The sequence below is a fragment of the Eptesicus fuscus genome, chromosome 3, assembly GCF_027574615.1.
Source record: "Eptesicus fuscus isolate TK198812 chromosome 3, DD_ASM_mEF_20220401, whole genome shotgun sequence".
Lineage (NCBI taxonomy): Eukaryota > Metazoa > Chordata > Mammalia > Chiroptera > Vespertilionidae > Eptesicus > Eptesicus fuscus.
In genome coordinates, this window is record NC_072475.1 from 39,162,445 (window position 1) to 39,170,392 (window position 7,948).

The 7,948-nt window shown below is 41.4% G+C and overlaps 1 long non-coding RNA gene across 1 annotated transcript; it reads right to left on the minus strand.

Moving 5' to 3' along the window:
- Positions 1–1,393: 1,393 nt before the first annotated feature.
- Positions 1,394–3,245, minus strand: LOC114231777 (uncharacterized). The gene is made up of 4 exons (XR_003617767.2): positions 3,170–3,245; positions 2,933–3,023; positions 2,651–2,760; positions 1,394–1,422 (listed from the first exon to the last, which is right to left on the minus strand). It is a non-coding gene; the product is annotated as an uncharacterized LOC114231777 (long non-coding RNA).
- Between the last annotated feature and the right edge of the window lie 4,703 nt (positions 3,246–7,948).

A 7,948-nucleotide genomic window follows, 5' to 3' on the forward strand; every position in this document is an offset into this window, starting at 1 on the left:
ACGAAACACTTCAGTATTCCTTGAGGCAAGGATTGATTTTTTTTCCCCCACAGAATCCTATATAATAAAGAGGTAATATGCAAATTGACCCTCATGCCCTCGCATCACAAGATGGCCGCCCCATGTTTTCACAAGATGGCTACCTACCCCATGTCGTCACAAGATGGGTGCCCCCATGTCATCACAAGATGGCTGCACCCACATCATCACAAGATGGCTGCCACAAGATGGCTGTCCCACATTGTCACAAGATGGCCCGCAGGGAAGGGCAGTTGGGGGCAACCAGGCCTGCAGGGGAAGCAGTTGGGGGAGACCAGGCCTGCAGGGGAGGGCAGTTGGGGGAGGAACAGGCCTGCAGGGGAGGGCAGTTGGGGGCGACCAGGCCTGCAGGGGAGAGCAATTGGGGGTGATCAGGCTGGCAGGAGAGGGCAGTTGGGGGTAATTGGGCCAGCAGGGGAGTGGTTAGGGGCAATCAGGCAGCCAGGCAGGCGAGTGGTTAGGAGCCATCAGTCCCGGATTGTGAGGGGGATGTCCGACTGCTGGTTTAGGCCTGTAGGATTGGGCCTAAACTGGCAGTTGGACATCCCCTGAGGGGTGCCAGATTGGAGAGGGTGCAGGCCAGGCTGAGGGACACCCCCCCCCAGTGCACAAATTTTATCACCAGGCCTCTAGTAAAACATAATTTATCAATAATCAAGTTAGAAATAAAAATTTATCTATTACTATAAATTTCTATATTAAAATTTAAAATAAAACCAATATTTTCATCACATAATGATTGCAAGTTATGATGGTCTATCATGTGTTTCAATTTATACTGTTTCCATTCAAGTCATTTTAATCATGACATTCAGACTTACATTGCACACTAGCTCTATTTATAAGGGCAACAGCAACATTTAATAAAATAATACTTTTCAGATGCTTACTTTTTATGCAATCTCATTGTGATGAGAAAATATCATTGTCATAAGACTTTGCATAAGTGTGTTTGGAAAATATCTACTCTGCTTCCTTATTTACGTGTCTTATCTGCCCCATCCCCTCCTTTTCTCTCATTTCTTTCCTTCTCTTCCCTTCCCTTTTCTTCTTTCCTTCCTTCCTTCCTCCCTCCTTCCCTTCCTCCCTTCTTTTCCTCTTGCCTTTCTACCCTTCTTCCTCCCTTTATTCTCTACTTAGTCATACTTTCACTCTACTCTTTTCCTTCTGAGATACTTCTTTCATATCTTAACAAACAAAACAAAAAATAAACAACCCCTGCCCATAGCTCTGAGAGCTCTTGAATATTACCATGTCAAATGTCATACACAAATGTCTTGAAAATGTTAAATCCCTGAAGACAGTAAACCCATCTGTCACTTTTCTTTTTTTATTTCTTAATTGTAGTCAACCCATTTCAGTCATCTGTCCTTTGCCTTGCCACTAAAGAGAGAAAGAAATACTCTAAATTAGAAAGACAATCAATGCCCCCCCCCCCTTTTTTTGGTAGTTTAAAGTCAAAATAACTTATCCATATTCATTGACTATTATGCATGATAGTTACGTACTGACATTTTGGAAATATCTTCTTTCAGGTTGAAATGCAGAATACTTTATGGCCTCTATTTGTTTAAAACTTTTATAATATCCTGAAGTGATAGAATTTTATGAATAAAAGACCATCTGGTTCTCTAGAGTGTGTGGATTTTTTTTTAGCCTCTTTGAATGGGACTTTATTTTCAGTAACAAGCTACATTTAAAAAATGGGTTTGTGATGAATAAACCGGTGAGGCCTGGTTAAGTGCCAATTTTGTCTTTTCAGGGGAGCCTCTCTTTATCTCTTGTTTCCATCTTTTTCCATCTTTTCCATTTATAGGAAATGGAAACTATTATAGGTTTCTGCTACCTGCCTGTCTTAGTCATGAATTTTTACCCAGAGGCGTCTGGGGTTGAATCACAGAGAACCAAGGTAACTAGTACCACTAAGTGCCAAAGTTAAGGTAGACTAACAGGGTAGAGGGATGCTGCATTGGTGACTCAAACTTTACAAGCAGCATTGTCATTTAAGAAGTTATTTCCAAAATAGTGACCAGAATTTGGTCAAGTTCTAAACAAAAGAAAGTAGTTGTAGTCTATAAAATTCGTTATTTACTAAAATTATTTTTAAAAGTTGTATCTCTTGTAAATTGCAACACTGCTTTAGTTTACATGACCCTTTAGTGTGGTGTTTAAAATCGTGTGGGCATGAGAAAATTCTTCAATATATGAAAATTTCTTTCATGTTGTAGGATGTCTACCATCTAGTATTTATTATCTACCCACTAAAGAACAATAGTTTCTTTGAGCCATTGGGACACATAAAATTGCTCCAACAAATTTTCAAAATGTCCTCCCTAAGGATAGTACACCTCTATTGAGGACCTGTGCACTAAAAGGATAAAATTAAGTGCATGTTTATTAAAAAGTAAAACCAAAGAAGAAAAAAAACCACAATATAAATATCAAGGATGATATGATAAAGGAAACAGGAAGAAAACATTAAAATAGAAAAACTACAAATAGTGGTAGGAATATCTTGTGCTGCTTCTGCTTAGGATGTAGGACACCGAAGTGTTGCCCCCCGCCCCCCTTAACAATAACAACAAAAGCCAGGTAAACCACAGAATCATACCTTTCCTTGAACTTGTCAGAAGAATCACATTTCAGGTCAACCCAGTAGCCTGAAATCTAAGGAGATGGTTCCTCCAAGGTGATGGGGCATGGAAACTGGTTCTCCTGAGGCTGACCATGGGAGGAAGAGACAACAGGTATCATTCAAGCAGACAAGAATTCAGCTAAAACTTTTAACATTTTTCTGAAGACCGAAAGTGGGTTTATGTGAGAAGAAAAAATAAACAAACATGGAGACCACAGATACTAGTGGATTTTGTACCTGCTCATGGGGTCTTCTCACCTGCCTCTGTGGGGTACTTAGAAGAGGGTGGTAGACCAGAGAAAGCCTCTATCAATAGTGCAGCCTGGAGAGAGGGAGTGGCTGGCCTGCCCTGTGAGAAAGGCACAAACGGTTAGGGTTCGACATATCTAGAGAACAAAAGCCTTAAGCCTCTCAAGGAATGGAAGCAACTAGGAAAGGGGTAACAATTAAAAAAAGGAAGTCCTCTATCTTGGGTAAGGGTGGTAGAATACTTACCATCTTGTCCCTAGGCATCTTTCTTGCCTTGTCCATGCCAGTGTAGCTTTCTGTTCATATTTTTTCTCAAAGTGGGTACCCATGCTATTCTTTTATATCTTCAAAGCATAAGTAATACCCATCTATAGCATTTAACAAAAGGGTTACTGTGTGAAAAATTAACATGTAGCATAGTGCAGAGGTTAAGAGAATGGCCTTTGTAGGCAGACTACCTGGGTTAGAATTTTGTCTATACACATCATTTACTAGTTTGTGACCTTGGGCAAATTACTTGATCTTCCTCTGCCTGTTTTCTCAGTTTTAAAGTGGGAAAAAGAATAATGCCTTCATAAAGATTACATGAATTTAATAAAGTGCTTGACCCAGTACCTGGCCCTTAATAAGTGCTATATGAATGTTAATTAAATACGATTTTTTTAAATGTGACAAAGGTAAACTTAAAATGGTTAGCAAATTTGAGTATTGCTATCATTCATTGGCTAAGGCAGCACTTAGGAGATAACAGGATTTTATTGAGCACATTAAAAAAACTATAAATAGTAGTTATTATTGTTTACTTTGTGGCTCTGTCCTTAAACTCTACTAAGCCCATATAGCATAGATCAGCTTGTCTCCCAAGGATTGAAATCTACTCAATTATGTCCCTACTGCTTTATTTTATTTTTATTTTCTCCCAGTTTTATTGAGATGCAATCTATATATATAAAAGCCCAGCGACCGGATTGGCAGAATGACCAGAACGACCGGTAGCTATGACATGCACTGCAGCAGCCAACCAGCCTGATCTGGCCCCCAATGGGACCCCAACACTCCGATTGGGGGCGGGGCCAGCCAGCTGGACCCTACCCCTGCACGAATTCGTGCACCGGGCCTCTAGTTGACAAATAAAATTGTGTGTGTTTAAAGTGCATGTGATGATTTGAAATGATTACCATTGTTCCTATTACTTTAAATCTAGACCTCCAGGTTAGGAAGAAGAAAAAATAAATGTTTATCCCCACCAACCTCACAATGAAGTGACCCTGAACCCAATGAGGACAATGTTTTACATTAGTATGCACATAAACATAGAAGTTAGCTTCTTATTTTCTCAACATCTCTTCCCAAAAGATGTCCATTTTAACCTAAAGGTCCACCAAAACCCAAAAGCTCCAGCTTCCAATAGTGAAGTCATACAAACAACTTTATCAGGAGAAAGAAACTACTGGCAATGTCCCGCAATTTGTTACCTTTGCTCTTACAGGATCCTTTCTTTACCTCTGAGTTTCACAAACTTCTCCAGACAAGTCATATGTTAGAGTCCACTTTCATTTGCTTTTATTTGGCTATACGCTATCATAAAGTAATTTCTCAAAGATTCTGGTAAATAATTCTTTTTCATCTGAATTTCTGTCACTGATATTAGTTATTAATAAACTAGGGGCCCGGTGCACGATATTCGTGCACTGGGGTTGGGGGGTCCCTCAGCCCAACCTGCCCCCTCTCACATACTGGGTGCCCTCAGGGGATGTCCTACTGATGGCTTAGGCCCGCTCCCCACTCTCCTTTGTGGGAGGCAACCGGGCTGATCAGGGGAAGGACCCAGCCCCATCACCCCACTGCTGCAGCCACTACCAGTCCCCACAGCCACGAAGGTGTTTTCTTCAACACGGACTCCAGTCCCTTCACCAAGAAACAATGACAACTTTCTTTAGGGAGGGAGAGACAGAGAGAAACATCAATGTGAGAGGGACACTTTGATTGGTTGCCTCCTGTATGAGCCCTGACCATGGCGCCAGGCTGGGGAGCATGCAGGGACCCCTGGGCCGCACGCAGTGGTGGCCCCCAAGGGTCTCCACACACCCCAGAGGCCAGCAGCCAGCCCCCCATCATGTGCGCCAGGCTGGGGGCGTGGAACCAAACTGCCTCTTGGTGCTGGAGCATTCCCAAGCGGCTGGGGGCACTATGGTGACAGGGGATGTTTCCACCCCGCCCCGCCCCCAGCCCCTTGGCTCCTGCACCTATAGGCTCAAAGTGGCCAGGGGGCGTTCTGGGAACCCTGCCACTCAGGACCTAAGCAAGGGGCCTACAGGCTCGGACTGGCCTGGGTCCTGAGGATGTTTGCGGGACCCAGCCCCTTGGCGCCTGCACCCTTAGGCTCCAAGTGGCCAGGGGGCATTCTGGGACCCTGCCCCTCAGGACCTAAGTGCAGGCCTACAGGCTCTGATCGGCCTGGGTCCCGAGGATGTTTATGGGACCCAGGCTGCTCAGGACCTAAGCGCAGGCCTATAGGATCTGAGAGGCTTGGGTCTGAAGGATGTTTCCCAGACCCCAGACTGCTGCAAGTGTTTGGGGGCGGGAACAGAGCCACACGGGAATGTTCCCGCCCCGCCAAGGCTCCCAGTGGCCAGGGGGCCGTTCTGGGGCCCCTGCCACTCAGGACCTAAGCGCCAGCCTACAGGCTCTGAGCAGCTTTAGGTCCCAGACCCCAGACTGCTGCAAGTGTTTGGGGGCGGTAATGTTCCCGCCCACCAAGGCTCCCAGTGGCCAGGAGGCGTTCTGGGGCCCCTGCCACTCAGGACCTAAGCGCGGGCCCACAGGCTCTGAGTGACTTAGGTCCCAGACCCCAGACTGCTGCAAGTGTTTGGGGGTGGGAACATTCCCACCCACCAAGGCTCCCAGTGGCCAGGGGGCGTTCTGGGGTCCCCGCGGCTCAGGACCTAAGCTATCCCGCCTGGGTCCGGAGGATGTTTATGGGACCCAGGCCGCTCAGGACCTAAGCGCAGGCCTACAGGCTCTGAGCAGCCTGGGTCCAGAGGACGTTTACAGGACTCAGGCTGCTCAGCACCCGCATATGCAAATTAACCGCCATCTTGTTCGCTCTGATTGGCTGTGGGCGTAGCGAAGGTGCGGTCAATTTGCATGTTTGGGTATTATTAGGTTAGATTGTATGCTCTGTAGGTCTCTCAGTGGGAACTTTCAGGAGTGGGAAATTTAGACACATTGATAAAATATTCATCTTAGTCAAAGGCTGAACTATTTAAAAATAATGGAAATAAGAAGCAAATATTTTTTTAAAATTATTAGATACAACTAAAATGTTACTCAGAGGTAAATCCATACCTCTAAATACTTTCAGGGTTAAGCAAGGAAGAAATAAATTATTAAGCCAAATATTCTACTCATAAGTTAAGAAAAAAACAAACACAGAACAATATAAAATAAACAAAAACATATAATAAAAAAATAAATGAATTGTAAAACAAAATTACAAATTATAGTTATAAAAAATTTGAAATTGAGTCAAACTGATAGCTTAGAGAGACAGACCTTTGTAAAGCAAAAACAAAAGAGAGCAATAACAAAGAGACAATTTCAACCCAGCTAGTGTGGCTCAGTGGTTGAGTGTCGACCTATGAACTAGAAGGTCACAGTTAGATTCCCAGTCAGGGTACATGCCCAGGTTGTGGGCTTCATCCCCAATGTGCAGTATGCATGAGGAGCCAATCCATGATTCTCTCTCATCATTGATGTTTCTATCTCTCTCTCCCTCTCTGAAATCAATTTATATATATACACACATATATATATATAGATATATATATAGAGAGAGAGAATTTCTCTCAAATCTAATTTAAAAGAAATAAAACACAGAATTTACAAGTGGAAAGGGTATATGAAAAGCATAAGAAGCTAATTAAAATTATAAAAATAATTATATGCAACTTTATGCTAAGTTAAAAATCTCAAACACATGGTTTGGAAAAATACTATAAATTATTATTATGTTTTTAATGAAAAGGTGTTCAACATCACTAATTAACAGGGAAATACAAATCAAAACCTCAATGAGATATCACCTCATATCTTTTAGGATGGCTATTATTTTAAAAAAACTCCATAAAAGATAACAAGTGTTGGTGAGGAAGTGGAGAAATTGGAAAGCTTGCAAACTGTTGGTGGGAATGTAAAATGGTATGACTACTATGAAAAACACTAGACAGGTTCCTTAGAAAATTAAAAATAAAACTGCCATATGATCAAACCATTTCACCTCTGACTATATATACAAAAATATTTGAAATCAGAATCTTAAAGAGATATCTGCACTCCCAAGTTCAGTGTAGCATTATTGACAATATCCAAGATATGAAAACAACTCAAATATTCATGAGATGAGTGGATAAAGAAAATGTAATACACACAAACACACACACACATACATACATACATACATACATACATACATACATATACACAATGGAATATTATTCATCCTTTAAAAAAGAAAGAAATATTTCTATTTATGACAAAATAGATGAACTTAGGGACATTATGCTAGGTGAAATAAGCCAGTCTCTGAAAAACAAATAAGATTCCACTTACATGAGGTATCTAAAAGAGTCAAATAGAATGGTGGTTACTGGAGGCCAGAGAAAAGGTAAAATGTTGTTAAATGGTTATAAAGTTTCAGTTATGCAGATGAATACTTTCTAGAAAACTATAAATTATTAAAATAGGTCTAAGATGTAGAAAAACTGAATAGCAGTAAATTGAAAAAAATTTGTAAACATATCTCCTTAACACCAAACACGAAGAATAAGGCCAGAACAATTAAACACCTTAAAGTGAAATGTAAAGCTATCACATTAATAGAAGATAATATGAAAAATATTATTTCAATATAGAGGCAGGGGAGCAGTTCTTAAATAAAATTCAAATGAACAAGCCATTGGTTTTTTTAAGCAATTAATTAAAAATAATTAATTGGTAATATAAAAATTAAGGATTTCTGTTTGT